Source organism: Pongo pygmaeus, chromosome 4 (genome assembly GCF_028885625.2).
Source record: "Pongo pygmaeus isolate AG05252 chromosome 4, NHGRI_mPonPyg2-v2.0_pri, whole genome shotgun sequence".
NCBI lineage: Eukaryota > Metazoa > Chordata > Mammalia > Primates > Hominidae > Pongo > Pongo pygmaeus.
Genome location: NC_072377.2, coordinates 5,831,994 through 5,848,447, shown reverse-complemented (window position 1 = coordinate 5,848,447; position 16,454 = coordinate 5,831,994).

Here is a 16,454-nt window from a genome sequence, read left to right as displayed (position 1 = left end):
GTCCCTTCTATATTTAAATTGTTGAGTGTTTTCTATCATAAAGGGATGCTGGCTTTTATTAAATGCTTTTTCTGCATCTATTGAAATGATCATATAGTTTTTGTTTTTAATTCTGTTTATGTGATGTATCACATTTATTAACTCATATATGTTAAATCATCCCTGCATTCCTGGGATAAAACCCACTTGATCATGGTGTATTATCTTTTAAATGTGCTGTTGGATTTGGTTAGCTAGTGATTCGTTGAGGATTTTTGCATTTATGTTGGGATATCGGTCTGCAGCTTTTTTGTTGTTGTTATGTCCTTTCCTGGTTTTGGTATTAGGGTGATACCAGCTTCATAGAATGATTCAGGGAGGATTCCCTCCTTCTCAATCTTTTGGAGTAGTTTTAATAGGATTGGTACCAATTCATCTGTGAATGTCTGGTGGAATTTAGCTGTGAATCCATCTGGCCCTGGGCTTTTTTGTTGTTATTGGCAATTTTTGAATTAATGATTCAATCTCACTGCTTGTTATTGGTCTGTTCAGGGTTTCCATTTCTTCCTGATTTAATCTAGGAAGATTTTATGTTTCCAGGAATTTATCTATTTCCTCCAGAAATTTTAGTTTGTGTGCGTAGACGTGTTCATAGTAGTCTCAAATGACCTTTTGTCTTTCTGTGGTGTCAGTTGTAATGTCTCCAGTTTTATTTCTAATTGAGTTCATTTGAATTTTCTCTCTCTTTTCTTGGTTAATCTAACTAATGATCTATCAATGTTGTTTATCTTTTCAAAGAATTAGTTTTTGTTTCATTGATCTTTTGCATTTTTTGTCTCAATTTCATTTAGTTCTGCTCTTATCTTTGTTATTTTCTTCTAACAGCTTTGGGCTTAGTTCTTGTTTCTCCAGTTCCTTGAGATGTGACCTTAGCTTGTCAGTTTGTGATCTTTCAGGCCTTTGGATATAGGTATTTAGTGCTATAAGATTTCTCTTAGCACTGCTTTTACTGTATCCCAGAAGCTTTGATAACTTCTGTCACTATTATTATTCATTTCAAAGAATTTTTTAATTTACATCTTGATTTTATCATTAACTCAAAAATCATTCAGGAGCAGATTGTTTTATTTTCATGTATTTGTGTAGTTTTGAGGGTTTTATTTGTAATTGTTTTATAGTTTTATTCCACTGTAATCTGAAAATATACTTGATATGATTTCAATTTTGTTTTATTTTATTGAGACTTGTTTTGCGACCTATCATAGAGTCAGTCTTGGAGAATGTTCCATGTGCTGATGAGAAGAATGTATATTCTGCAGTTCTTAGGTAGAACGTTCTGTAAATACCAATTATGTCCACAATAAGTACTACTATAATTGGACCACAACCAAACTGAAAATACTTTCTGTTACATAAGTTGTCAAGAATGAAAGCAGGTTTAAACTGAATTACAAGGATAAGGTTTCTATGGGTTAACCATATACCATATTGAGTACAAGTAATTGCTTTTCTAGTTACAATTGTTTCATCTATTCATTTATATATACTCAGCAATACCTATTAAGATTTTTTTTTCCAATTCCCCTAACTTATTCTACACACTTTTAAAGAACTCTATTTTTTAAGTAGATTTTTTATTGTGGTAGATATAAAGCATAAAACTTACCTTTTAATTATTTTGAAGTTTTCAAGTCAGAGAACTGTGTACATTCACAATGTTGTACAGCAACACCATTAGTTCCACAATGTTTTTTTATTACCCAAAATGGAAACTCTGTATTCATTATCCAGTCACTCCCATTTCCCCTATCTCTAGTCCCTGGAGACCACAAATTTGTTTTCTGTATCTGTGGATTTGCCTGTTCTGGAGATTTCACATAAATAAAATCATACGACATGTAGTTTTTTGTGTCTAACTGCCTTGACTTTGCATAGCAATTCTACTTCTAGCTATATACCCAAGAGAATTGAAAACAGGTGTCCAAATAAAAACTCGTACACCAATGTTTATAGCAGTGCTATTTACAGTAATCAAAAAGTGGAAATCACCCGGATGTCAATGTCAGTGGATGAATAAATAAACACAAGGCAGTATATCTAAAAATAAAATGGAACACTGGTCAGCCACAGGAGTAAAGTACTCATAGAGGCTATAACAAGTCTAAACCTCAAATGCATTATCCTAAGTAGATTTTTGTAGGCAAATTTTTCATAGAACAATTAGGCTGGTCCCTTTATTGACTCAGGGTTGCTGACTGTAGCTGTCGCTGGGAAATGCATTGCCTCTTGGGTTTGGAGACTGTGGCTGAGTGCCATGGAGCCACCTTCTATCCCTAGCCATCCAGAGCCTCTTCAGCCACCTTGATGCAGAGCTCCATCATCCTTGTATAACAAGAGACAGACCACCTGCAGGGCGAATTAGCAGATGGAAAGATAACGTAAGACACCTTCCCGGATCTAACTGTGGGGCTAAAGGCAAATACTTATATTCTCTGAAGTTAACTTCATCTACAAAAAGAGGAAATAAGACCAGGTGATTACAAATTTCCTGCAACTTTGAAATTCTGAGACAAAAACAAAAATAAAAAATAAATAGCTATCCAGGGTCTACATCGAGATCTGCTAAGTCCATGAAGTGTTAGAAGGAAAAAGCAGAAAGGCTGCTGCAAAGCCTGACCTTGCAGGAGTGAGAGCCCACCTGCTTTAGGTGGGCATTTGCAGGAGAGCAGGGGTTGGGGCATTGGTGGTGGCCCGTCTGGCAGCATAGACATAGACGTAGATGGAGCATGGAGAGTGCCTGCTGAATGCATATGGCAGGAATCACTGTTAGAAGGATGTGAGGAAGGTTTGGCCAATGCACCCAGGAAGGCAGGCCCTGTTTGCAGAAAGCAATGACACTAGCTGGGGACGAAGGAGGTCATGGTCACAGGGATGTTCCCAGGGCCTCATGGTTATCGACTATAGATGTGTTGGGAGTGATTGGGGTGGGAGAAGGCAAAGGGTAAGAAAACGTGGCCTTTGTTTTCTGGGCTCCCGGCCTTGCTGGGGAGACTGACGTGGTGCACAGTGACTATGGCTGATCTGCACACATGAGGCATCGGGGAACACAGTGCACAGTGACCACCACCGATTCTCATGAGTACTGCATGCCAGCACTATGCAAGTAGCATGAGGAGGATGGGTGGTGGGGGAATTCTGGCTGGGAGAGAGTGAGCAAGAAGCATTTAGTTGAGGAAATAAAGGTTTCAAGGAGCAGTCATGAGAAGGGGGCCAGTTGGGATAGTGAGGTTCCAGATGGAAAAGTCTAGAGCAAAGCTCAGATGCAGAAGGCAGTCCTCACTGATGGCAGCAGGGGACACTGGCTCCCATGGGGATGGGGCCAGGGTATTACTGGGCTGCAGAGGAGAAGGTGTGAAAATCCAGACCCCTGCAGGCCACCTGGCACCTTTACCTTCCACTCTCAGCCCTGCTGGTCTCTGACTCGGTCCAAAGCAGGCCCCTTGCCCATGCCTCAGCTGGCCCTGGGGTGCCCTGCCTGGGACCCTTTATACCATACAGCAGCATCCTCTCCCGAGGCTTGGGGCCTCACCCCTGAAGGGGCACCCAAGAGCCTGTGGTCAGGGCGTGTTCTGAGAAGGTATTTTAAACACTACCGCCCTGGGGGATTGTCTCCCATTCCCTCTCACTAGTTTCTGCTTTCAAATGAATACCACATTTCAGATTAGAGGACTTCTTGCAATATCGCCTCAGGTATCTGTGGAAGAAGTAAAGGTTTGCTGACAGATGAGGATTAAAAACAGTTCACTCGTGGGAAAAATATGGTTTAAAAAGGCTTTGTTTTTGGCAATGCATTATACCAGGAAAAAAATGACTAATGAAATAGTTTCAGACACACACATTTACACACACACACAGAGACACTCAAACACACACACAGACATTTATACACACACACTTAAACAGACATACACAAAGACAAACGAAAATATACAAATACATACACAAGGCACACACACATGCTGACCAATATACACACACACAGCTTTCAGCCAACGTCAGCACCCTCAATCTATACTCATCACAAACCTGACATTGTGGTTACCTGCTAAACACTTATCACTGTGTAAGATAACCTTGAATCAGACAAATATTTGTGGTATATAGCACTATAGCACTAACTACAAGCTTGAGATTATCTAAGAAATAAAAAAATAAGAAAAACATCAAATGACTTATTTTCCAAAGAGGCCCAAGGAAATAAAGATGTCATGATTCGAGAAAGAAAGAAAAGGAATTCATCGATTTCTCATTGTCTCATATTCCTCAAGCCAAGCAGGGCAGGGGCTCCTGACCAAGTCCTTCAGAGCCTGGCTGCAAGGACAGTCAGTGGTCATGTCAGCCGTGGGTGGTGCAAAGTCCAGGATCTGCGTGGATCTGCCACCAGATGCTTCATCGAGAAAAGATGCAGAAAAGTCAGCCAGGAGAGAGCTCAATGATTCAAAATTCTCCCCATGATTACTTTTGGCCCAGGGGTGCTGAACATTTGGCGTTGATTGGCTGCACGAGCACGGTGTGTGGCCCGAGCCCTCAGCTGCTGGACATGGAGGCATTTGCAGACCTGCTGGTGACTCTGTCCCTCTCTGGCTTCTTGATCAGTTAACACAAACATGTGATTCAGACTACAAACCTCCACATGGTTCATTCCACTCCCCGGCCTTTCAACCCCATTTGGGTTTCAACATAGGCATTTGGGGAGACACAAACATTCACACCATAGCAAGGTCTGATTCAACTGCAACTCCTCTCTTATATTATTCCAAATTGCAGACCTCACAAGGTCATATTTTTATTTAAAGTACTTTAAGAGCATCTATATTTGAGTAATTAAATAACTCTTCATCCTAAGGGAGGCTTTTGGCAGAATGAAAGGCAGTGCTATTAACACTGGCTCCAAAACAAAGGTATGTATCAGAACAGTCCTCCGGAACAGGAGCGAGGCCACCATCACCTTTGTTTACATAACTAAGTTTAACTATTTCCTCCACTGTCAGGTATTTTCCTGCATCTGACATTGTTGCTCTCTTTTCTTTTTCTTTTTCTTTTTCTTTTTTTCCTTTTTGAGATGAGTCTCACTCTGTTGGCCAGGCTGGAGTGCAGCGGCACCATCTCAGCTCACTGCAACCTCTGCCTCCTGGGTTCAAGTGATTCTCCTGCCTCAGCCAAGTAGCTGGGATAACAGGGGGCCGCCATCACACCTGGCTAATTTTTGTATTTTTAGTAGAGATGGGATTTCACCATGTTGGCCAGACTAGTCTCAAACTCCTGACCTCAAGGGATCCACACGCCTCGGCCTCCCAGTGGCTCCCTTTTCTGGTCTTATTCCTCCCTGTCCTCCCTTGTTCCCTAGGTGCAGTTGCATGGCAATCATCCTTTTCCCACAAGCCTTGCCTGTTCTGGTGTGTCTCTGTGCCTTGAAGGTACAATTCTGCTGAGAGGCCCCTTCTGCTCCCATTCATCTAACAAACTGGTCATCCTGCGTCACCTACTCTGTTGTTGTAGCTATCCCTCACTAAGCTTCAGCCCCCCTACTGCATGTTCCCCCAGTACTTCACCTTACCTGTGACAGCGTGATTCCCATCACGTCACAATTAGTGGACCACATGTCTCCTTTGTCTTTTGCTTTTAATCCTCAACTCCTTCCTTGCAGACACACTGCTTTATTTATTCTTGTGTACACTTCCTGCCACCCAAGAAGGGATACTTAATCATATTTGTTGAAACAAAAAACAAATGAATTCATAAGCGAATAAATTAGATGGCAAATGAATGAGTGGAGTGTACAAACAGGTAAGACCACTGGGAGTCATAAACCATGGAAAACCAGTCATTACACAGCATCACAAACCACGGAAAACCAGTCATTACGCGGCATAACACTGAGCCTGAGGGTACCAGGCTTCCTGGCAAATATGCCAGGATTCACTAGTGACCCAGATGGCTATGCAGGCGCACATAGTGTTCTTGGGTGAGTATCCTTTTATAAATCAGTAAAGACAGCAATGAAACTGTTTGGGACAGAGGTCTCTGGGTGCTCATGGAAACAGTGCATTGAACAGGCAAGAGCTGCCTTCTGACTACTTGACACTATGGCTTTGACCTGGCTTCTCCTGAACACTAGAGAAGGTGTTTCCGCGAGCTTGGATTTGAAGGGAGCTATCTGCTTCATTAGATGAATACATCACATGGGAGGAAGGGGATTTTTCCTTTCTTTATAATTTTATAAAGGATCTTTATAATTTATAAATCTTTATAATTTTTGAGTGTTTTACAATAACATATGTACTTTCATGATAATGAAAAACAATAGCAAAGTGAATCAATGCAAAGGTTTTCTTTCTGTGGAAGAGTTGACAGAGGAACATCTTTGTAAGCACATTGAGAATGTGCTATTAGAACATGTTTCTTTCTCCACATGGACCCTGTGAGGCCAAGTAGAAAAATCCAGCAATAAAAAGCAGATGTAAGCATGCCTTCTTTAAGATGCATTCATCTTGCTTCCTGGTTTTCACCAGCAGCCTGCACCAAAGAGAAGTCTCTTGGCTTATTCTCAGAGGAGGTCTACTTTGAAGCAAGGTTAGAGTCAAGAAGTAATCCTGTTGGCATGAAGAATCTAATCTCCCATTTCTCTTTTCTTTGTCAGCCCTGCTGGCAGTAATCCCTCTTCTCTCCTTGTAGGAAGGCTAGAGAAAGACCTTTCCACAGAGACTGGGTTTTCTCTCGTGGGGAATCCCAGCATCTCAATGAGACTGAAGGCTAGTTCTCCCTTCAGGTCTATTGAATACATAGATTGATGGATTGATAGAGAGAAAAGGGGAAGTGGTCAAATCCTCTTGTAAACAAGTTATTGGCGGATCTCCGGACAAACACATGAATGATACTTGAGTTCTTAGGGAGACCATATCAATGAAATGCTTTGAGCAGGAGGTACGTGCTTGTCTAAGATTCCTTATGAAAAGCAGACTTAGAAACTAGGGATTAATGGCTCATGGCTCCCTGGAAAATGTCATGGAAGTTATGTAACTAAGTACAAAATGGGTATGTTTCATGACCAAATGCCTCTCGTTTTGTGCAAGAAATGTAGCTCCATATTTTATTGCACTATTTCATATGTTAATTTGGGCCACAGGGAGTCCTGAGGTAACAGGGAAGGACTCAGGGCTTCAAAGCTGAGACCCCCCACTTCTGGGCTGTGCCTTGTGATTGCTTGTACCCTCACAATTATTTGTAAAGCTTGATATACTGCGACACTGCAGATGCATGGCAGTCCCTTGACAAGCCAACACTTTGTGCCACCTCAAGTCGTCAAAGGGTAACTTAGCACGATGCTTATATTAAATTCTCACAAAATAAACTTTATAAAAGAGATTGATCCCCCAAATCAAAACAAAACCCAATATTTCTTTATAAAATTAAAGAGACTTTCCAAATATTATGGTCTGGGCATTTCCAATAACAGATGTGGTAAAGGTAAATGTCTCCATTAAGCATTTCCTTCCACTTTCTACATAAATGTCCATTTAGCCAGGTCTATTTATAGTGGTGCCTAAAGGGCTGAGAAAATGCTGATTTCTTCATGCAACATATGTGAATTGAGATAAGTGAGATATATTTAAGAGATGCATTTAATTTCATCTAATCAATTGTTATAAGGTTAGTTTTAAGCTTTTAATTGAAATATTAATTTCTTAATAAAAGTTTCTTTTTCTTCATTCAAAATAATTAACACTTAAATTAAGCTAATAAAAAAATGACACCCTGGAATTCAGATCTGAAAGAAGTGGTAATAAGGTTGCAGTTGGCCAGTGTCTCCTGTGTGCAGGGAGTAGGAGCACAGAAGAGGTAGAAAATGTTCTTCTGCTCCTTCCTTGGCCCCATGTTTCCAAAAGCTGGGCCCCATTGCAGCTCTAGAGATGATGCACCAGGATGTTCTTCCAGGTGTGAGACGCCAAAGGAGGCCAAGGAATGCTGGAAGGAGAGGAATCTCAGAAGGTGGTGCATCCGAGTCACACGTAGCTGGTCATGGCAGCGACTGGGGCCAGGCCTGTCTGTATACACGGGTGTGGGGCTGTGGGACCTCAAGGCAGCTCTGGGACAAGCAAGCTGTGGTGCCCTGGGGAAGTCGGCCCTTTCTGCACTATGCCCTGAGACTCCCAGCCAGGCCCTTGGAGTGGCCTATGGCAGGATCTGCCAGGCATCTTTGGACACTGTCGGTCCTGGGGGTGGCTCAGCCCTTCAATGCAGGTGCTTGCTCTGCACAGTTTTCCCGAGGGCTTGCTGCATCCACATGCTGCTACAGCTGTGGTTCCCTGTGGGGCTTATGAAGGGTGGATTGCAACTCAGCACCGAATTACAGTCTACAGCCTGAAAGGAGCCTAGGAGAGTTAGGATAAGGTCTTGCAAAGATGTGTTCATTTTCTTGTTTTCATCCCATTTTCAGATTTTAAAACCTCTGGAAGGCTGGATGCAGTGGCTCATGCCTGCAATCCTACCACTTTGGGAGGTCAAGGAGGGAAGATTGCTTGAGGCCAGGAGTTCCAGACCAGCTTGGACAACATAGTGAGATCCTGTCTCCACCAAAAAATAAAAAAAAAAATAGCCGGGTGTGGTGGTGTTCACCTGTAGTCCCAGCTACTTGGGAGGCTGAGGCAGGAGGGTCACTTGAGCCCAGGAGTTCAAAGTTGTGCTGAGCCACGATCTGCACTCCAGCCTGGACAACAGAACAAGACTATGTCTCAAAAACACGCACAAAAAAGGAAAATAAAAACAAAAACAAAACTACACAAGCAAGACAATCACAGTATATGTAGAGCAAACTGAAAACCTTTGTAACAAACAACGCACAGGAAATGGGCAGCTTGAGTGGGCTGGGTGTCAATCATGGCTCTCCTCTTTTCATCATTAACAAAAATAGATTCACAAAAGTCCCATCCCGCTGTGTTAGCTGACAGCCCAGAGCACACAGCTGGGTAATTTGTGATGGTCTTCAAGCCATCAGCTTGAATTAGCCAAGTTCTTTCATAAGTCTTATATTAATTTAAGAATTTTAGAAGACTAAACAGGATCTAGGTTTGTTGACAAGTAAGAAACGCAGCAAAATCCTGAAAGCATAACATGTGGGGTCCTGTTTTGTTTCAATGAATGTTTCCCCTCTTGCTTTTCTCTCTTATACATTTAATATAACAATTTCTAATCTCGTCAGAGTATTCTAATGAGTATAACATCAGTGTAGCTATATACTAATTTCCTGTTCCAGTGGCTGTCAGCCTACATAGAGCAAAGAATACTGAAGGTAGAACTGGTTTTAGTCTATAACTGTCCTGGGCTGTATTATAAGCCATTATGTTCATGTTCAGTCTCTCATGACCACTAGGCTGACACAGAGTAGGACCTCATGTATTTCTGTTGAACGGATGAATGAATGAATGCAACTGAAGGTCTCCGTGGCTTTGGAGGACACAGATAATATTCTCAAGGCCTCTATCTTGCCACCATTTCTTAGCCTTCACTATCGATTGTTGTGGGTACTCAAATATATGATCATGCCCATATATCAGGTAAAGCTTTCCAAAATGACAGTGCTCCCTTGACTACACCAACCTAAAACTTCACTGAAAAGCTACTTTATGATCATGTTACAAGTAGTATGAGCTAGAAAGTTTCACTCAAAGGGATAAATGCCCCAAAATGAAAATAATTCTCGTGTACTAATCAACTCTGAACAGTGGGTAGACTATCTCATGAATTTTTTTAATTACCATGTTCTGCTTATATTCCACCCAAAAATAACTTCTCTTTAGCTGAAAAAGAAGTCACTGGAGGCTGGCATGAGAATTTAAATGCTTAGATTAAAATTTAAAGTCAGTTTCAAGCATCCATTATTGAAAAGGTTCTGCTTCAGGGTGGTTGTCCGAAGTCTATTAACAGAGATTTTGAGGCTATTGGTTTTTAAATTTTTACATTTGCTGCAATATACTAACCTATCCTTCCTTAGAAGTAATTGAGTCCATTTGGAGCTACGTATATTGTCACTGCAGGGGTTCCTCGGTGATAATCTCTCTCAACCCTCGTTTCACTGTGACCTTCTCGCAGCCCCTCAACTGCAGGTCACAATACGAACCCCACACTTTTACTCTACTGCACATTGTCCTAGCTAGTTTTAGTCTATAACTGTCCTGAGCTGTATTATAAGCCATTAAGAGAGTTTAATTAAGTGGTTTTTGCTTCTCACATCAATTTCATTACAACACCATATGATTTTTATTCATTTTGATAATGAATCTACATTGATAATAAAGAGATCTAGAAATGCATTGACTGAGAGATTAGTATATCCAATTTGCTATAAACGTCTTAAATAATTTATACACAATTACTTTACATGCATGATTTGTAATCTCCTTTGATGAGAGACTTGAATAAGCTTGTGTGTTGCTGTTCTACTCTTTAACAAGGAAGGCATGGTAGTTCTTGCCTCCACCTCTGCAGGGAATGCTTCATAAAACCGCACACCGTACAGACAGAAATAGGTGAATTTCCATCTGCAGCACTATGACAGAGTAAGCCTGTCTGACCTTCAAGATAGAGGTGTGGCCACCCGAGGAAACTGAGGCAGGACAAGGATCGGCGCCTCCCCTGGCCTCTTCCCACTTGAACCCATAGGAGACCCAGGAAAAATGGAATCAGGTTCAAACAGCTCAGAAATACTTATTCAGACAAATTACACGAGAGCATACCTGACCTGTTAAATCACTACCGTATTATGTGCTGCTGCTGAATGTTTCAGATTACAGGTTATGTTAAAAACAAAACTAAATATACAAACTTTTTACCTTCCTATGTTGAAACTATGTTTTCATCATTTAAAAAAATGCAAAGTAGCTGTATTTCTTTAAAAAACAATCGTAGGATTCCTTATTAAGGGTGATGTAACTGCTTCCTGATTATTATTAAAGAAGGGCATTAGGACTTAGAGCAGTAACTATTAATATTTTATACCCTGTGCTACAGCCAGAGAGAATGGCATGGTCAGGAATCCATCACTGGCTAATAATATTAGCAAATCTTGATTAAACAAACTGGTAGGTGCTGGCACTTTATATACATGGTTCCATTATCTTTTGTAACAAACATGTAAGATCATCATTAGTAAGTCCTTTCACACACACACACACACACCACACACACACACACACAAAGAACGGATCTCAAATAATTTCATTTGTCCATTGACGTCTCATGGGACAAACACTGCTCTGACCAATTCTAACCCCAGATGGACCAGAGCCCAGAATTTGAGGTTTTGGCCAAGCATTATATTCTCTCACCATTGAGCATGAGACATGGGTCTTTCTATGGGATTGCTCTTCTTCTGATCTTAGCAAGAGTTGCTAAGAACAGGTAGGCCTGAGGTTTGGTTGTGCCAGAAACTGAAAAACATCACTGGGCACCTGTTGTGAGCTAGGGGCTTTAATACCAGAGTTAAAGAATAAGCTTCAAAACACAAACAACTAGAAGACAATAATGATGCATGTTGTAAAAGAAGTATAAAGCACTCTGGGGGTTCCTAGAAGGGAGAAGATGGGGTAGAGATGAAAAGAAGTGCTGCTACTTGGAGTGAGCTAAGGGGGGCAGATGGGGGATGGCATTAATGATAAAGGGAAAATCAAACACAAAGTATGTTCAGAGAGAAAATAACTTGGCTTGCAAAGAGGAACAAAGAAGTCCAGAACATAGGAATCCCTCATTATAAAATTAATTTAAAAATACAGACATTAGAAAGAAAGATTCAAAACTGCTAAGATTATAGATATCATTATCATCTAATTATGTTGAATAAACAGCAATTTTTAACATGATTACCATAGCCTCATGAACACATCTTCAGAGATCAATATTACCATAGTCATGAACAAAATTGTTTTAATTAAGGAAACAGTAACTTTTAGGAAGGGGTCAAAGTATTATTTATGAGACAAGTGCTCTACAGAGTGACATTGTTATTTTTACTTTATCTCAAGATACAAAGTGTTATCGTCTCTGAATGCAGAATGTGTTGTGGGTGCTGGTGGACAATGATGGCAGGACAAGGTGCTGCTCATGTTCCATGGTTTCACCTGTGGTCAGTTATGCACCTCTGTATCAGCCAGCTATTGCTGTATAACAACCATCCCCAACTCCAATATGTTAGAAACAGTGCTCTGTCTTTGCTCACGTATCTGTGGGTCTTCTAAGGTTCTGCTGACCTAAACTGGGCTCATCAGCAATGGCTCTACCTCACACAGCATATCTGTGGTCTAGGTCTACCCCATACATCTGACCTCAAAGCCAAGACTGTAGGGACAGCAGCTACTCTTGGAAAGTTCTTCTCTAGGCAATGGCAAAGATTTGAGATAGTGAAAGGATGCAATCAACCAAAACAGTGCATTGGCCAAGTCCAAAGAGAAGGGCAGGGAAATGCACTCTCTTCATGATGAGGCCACGGAAGATGAGGATGCATAGAGGAGTGAAGAATTTGGGACTGTATTGCAGTCTACCACAGCCTTGAAGGTATGGATTTGAGCATATGTTTTGTTATTTTTATCACATATGGTTAGTTTTACGGTTTGTTTTAGTTACTGTTGTTACTGACTTAAGTGTCACGAGAGATGTTTATTATTATATAAATACTCTCTTATTCTATAATTTTAAAAACTAGCACTGTACACCAATAAGACTAAGAATTAATGTCTTTCTTGAAGCTTTATAAACTCTAAATTGTAGCTTCTCTGTCAGAATTACTTTATCGCATCAATTAGTTAATCTATTAGGACAGACATGAAGAAGCATCTAATTTGCTGCTACTGTATTTTCCTTGCATAAACCTTTAAGTTTAAGGGTATCTACTTTTTCTGAGGTTACAAAATTGTCAATGTTCCCACACTGCCAGGAAGTGATTTTTTTTTGCAATCATAAGACTGGGATCCCACAGGCCATGAGGCACCGGCCACTATTTCTGGGCAGTCTTTGCTGATAGAATTTTTACATCTGAAGAAGAGTCCCACTTTTATAATTGTAGGCTTGTTACAGCTAATTAAATGTGATTTCTGGCATGATTAAAATTACATTCTTATAGTTAGAAGAAAAATTCTTACTGACTTTATGGAAATAACATCATAAAACAACCATAAAAAGTAAAGGAATTTAGTCCTTAATCATTGTCCCCATTTTTTAAAAACGTTTTTAGACAGATCTATATATGCACTTATTTTCTACTGGAATCATTATACTCAAGTTTGCATATGATTTGTGAGCTTATAACCTTTATTAAGTACTTTCATAAGATTTTTTCTCAATTCTGAGGGATTAGTGGGAACAAGACACTGTTTAAAGAATGTTTCATTTTAGTTTGTACAACGATTGTCTTTTTAAATTGAGTGTTAGAGATAGATTAAGAAGAAAGAACAGGGTTTCTCATGTGCTCATTAAAAACGGAACTTTAATCAAAATTAAACCCGTTCTTTTTGTCCACTTGTCTGTAATTTTTAAATAATGTTGGGTTGACCAGATAACTTTCATCATATCAGCTTTCTTGGTGAACTCTGCATCCTTGAGTCAACTCACTGTGGTAGTAATGGTCAGGAGAACCTTGTTTGGACATTTATGGCTGTTCTCTTGCTGTTTCTTCAGAACACTGCATGGCTGCTGGTTCACAGATAGCTCAGGCCTTTAGGGAAATGTAAGGGCAACAATAAGCACCAGTTGACAAGGCTCACTGAGGTTGGACAACTCTGCTAAACTGATTATAACAAACAATATCAAAATGGGGGAGATTGGGGTCCTCTTTTGAAGTGCATATGTAATCAACTAGTAAGGATTCAATCTAAGGCAAACCTAAGATGATGAATCTATTGAGGTTTGTAAGGGCATTGACTCAACTCCAGAATATTTTAATTTATCCCATCAATGTGCAGTCTGGTGGCCAACAAGAGACAAGTGCATGTGGGTATCCCAACTGCAAAACTCACAATGGCTGAAATATCTTCATGTTAATTTAGGTATCAACTTGGTTGGATTAAGGAGAACCTAAAGAAGTGGTAAAGCCTTACTTCTGGTATGTCTGTGAGAGAGTTTCCAGAGGAGATGGGCCTGTGAGTCTGGGAACTAAATGGGGAAGCTCCATCCTCCATGCTGGCAGACACCATTCAATCAGCTGGAGGCATAGATCCAACAAAGAAGCAGAGAAAAGGCAAATTCCCCTCTCTCTCTCCTGGAGATGGAACACTCTTCTTCCCCTGTCTTTGGACGTCAGAACTCCAGGCTCTCCAGCCTTTGGACTCCAGGACTTGGGCCAGCACCCCCATGTCCCCACCATATTCTCAGGCCTTTGGCCTTGAACTGAGAATTATACCATTGGCTTCCCTGGTTCTGAGGCTTTCTGAGACTTGCACTGAGTCACATCACTGGCATCCCTAGGTCTCCAGCTTTCAGATGGCCTGTTGGAAGACTTCTCATCCTCCGTAATTGCATGAGCCAATTCCCTTAGTAAGCCCCTCTCATCTATCTATCTATCATCTATCTATCTATCTATCTATCTATCTATCTATCTATCTATCTATATCTATCTAATGATCTATAATCTGTCATCTATTTATCAATCATCTGCCTATCATCTATCATCTATCTATCTATCATCTATCACCTATCTATTTATTACCTATTTTCTATCTATCTACTGAGAGACACAGTATGTGTGTGTATATATATATATGTATATGTGTGTGTGTGTATATATATATATCCTATTGGTTCTGTCTCTCTGGAGAACCCTGACTGATACAATGATGTTTTTATTTATTCCTAGTTGCCCTAGAGAGTAGATTTCACTTTTTGATTTGCCTGTTCTCGTATTGTTGGTTCAATAGACAGTACAGCTCCAACAATTGAGTTAGCTAACTTAAACTTTGGAAAATTGTGAGCCAACCCAATTATTTATAGCATTTCTCTTCTTATGAATTAAAGCAGTGCACCTGTCATGGGACGCAGCTACCGTTAGGCAAGCTCATAAGATAGTTTAATTAAAAAAGAAATCATAAAAGCTTTATTATTCCAAATTGGAATATAAATTTGAAACAGAAGACAATAAATAAGCTGAAAACATAAATATTTAAACACAAGAAATTACTATAGTCTGAGTCCGAAGTGAAAGCACAAATGCAGAGTAACAGCAGGCAACAATTACACAATTATCCAGAAATTTTAGTGTTTTTCAAATAACTTTTGTTCAAAGATAGTTCATGAGAAAAACAAAAAGCAAAACAGCTAACAGAATAATGTAGTGATTGTAAGAAACTCTGCTATATAGGTACAGAATAACTTTTTACTATTTCCTGTAAAGAGCAGAATGTATATTCATATGCCAAAAGGTCAATTTAGAAAAGCCACATTTGAGCTTTTCTATTTTATACCGTTCATGTAATAATTGGCAGACAAGTTTTTACAAATTTTTTTCTCATTTCTAAGTTATACTCATTAACATTCAGCAAACTTGGTCAAAATTTTAACACGTTTTACTGCTCCTTTCAAGTTGTTCATTTTGGGGGTAACATAAACCAGAACTCCCATCTTTTCTGATTTTCCACACTTATTTTCACTCTCAAATTTTTTTTCTTACTTTCATTCTCATTCTGGCACAAGCAGACTTTTATATTTTAAGACAAAATTATGTTGATTTCCCCCTGCTAGACAAACACAAAAGCACTCAAGGTTCTCTATAAATATCCCCTATGGTCTCATTTTATTATCTGTAGCTTTCTCCATAGTTTACAGGAACAAATTCTCTTTAAAAGATAATCGTTGTTACAATTCAATTTATTTTAACGAAACGTTCACATATAATTTGAAATATCTTGTGGACAGAAAGACAGCACGATTGACCTACAAAAATATAGTCTAAGAGGCTGAGCACAGTGACTCATGCCTGTAATCCCAGTACTTTGGGAGGCCAAGATGGGCAGATCACCTGCGGTCAGGAGTTCAAGACCAGCCTGGCCAATATGGGGAAACCCCATCTCTACTAAAAATACAAAAATTGGCCAGGTATGGTGGCACATGCCTGTAGTCCCAGCTACTCAGGAGGCTGAGGCAGGAGAATTGCTTGAACCTGGGAGGTGGAGATTGCAGTGAGCCGAGATGGCGCCATTGTACTCCAGCCTGGAGTAACAGAGCGAGACTCCATCACAAAAAAAAAAAAAAAAAAAAAGTCAAAGAAATTTAAAAGTATAAATTATTGGGATTTCAATAAGAAAAAACTAGGCTTGCATAAACTAGAATACTTTGGTGACATTATGTTTTATACACTGATAAAATAGAAGGAAAGCTATTAAACAATGTCGAAGCTGAAATTTTTAAACCAGTCTATTCAAGGACTCATCTTGATT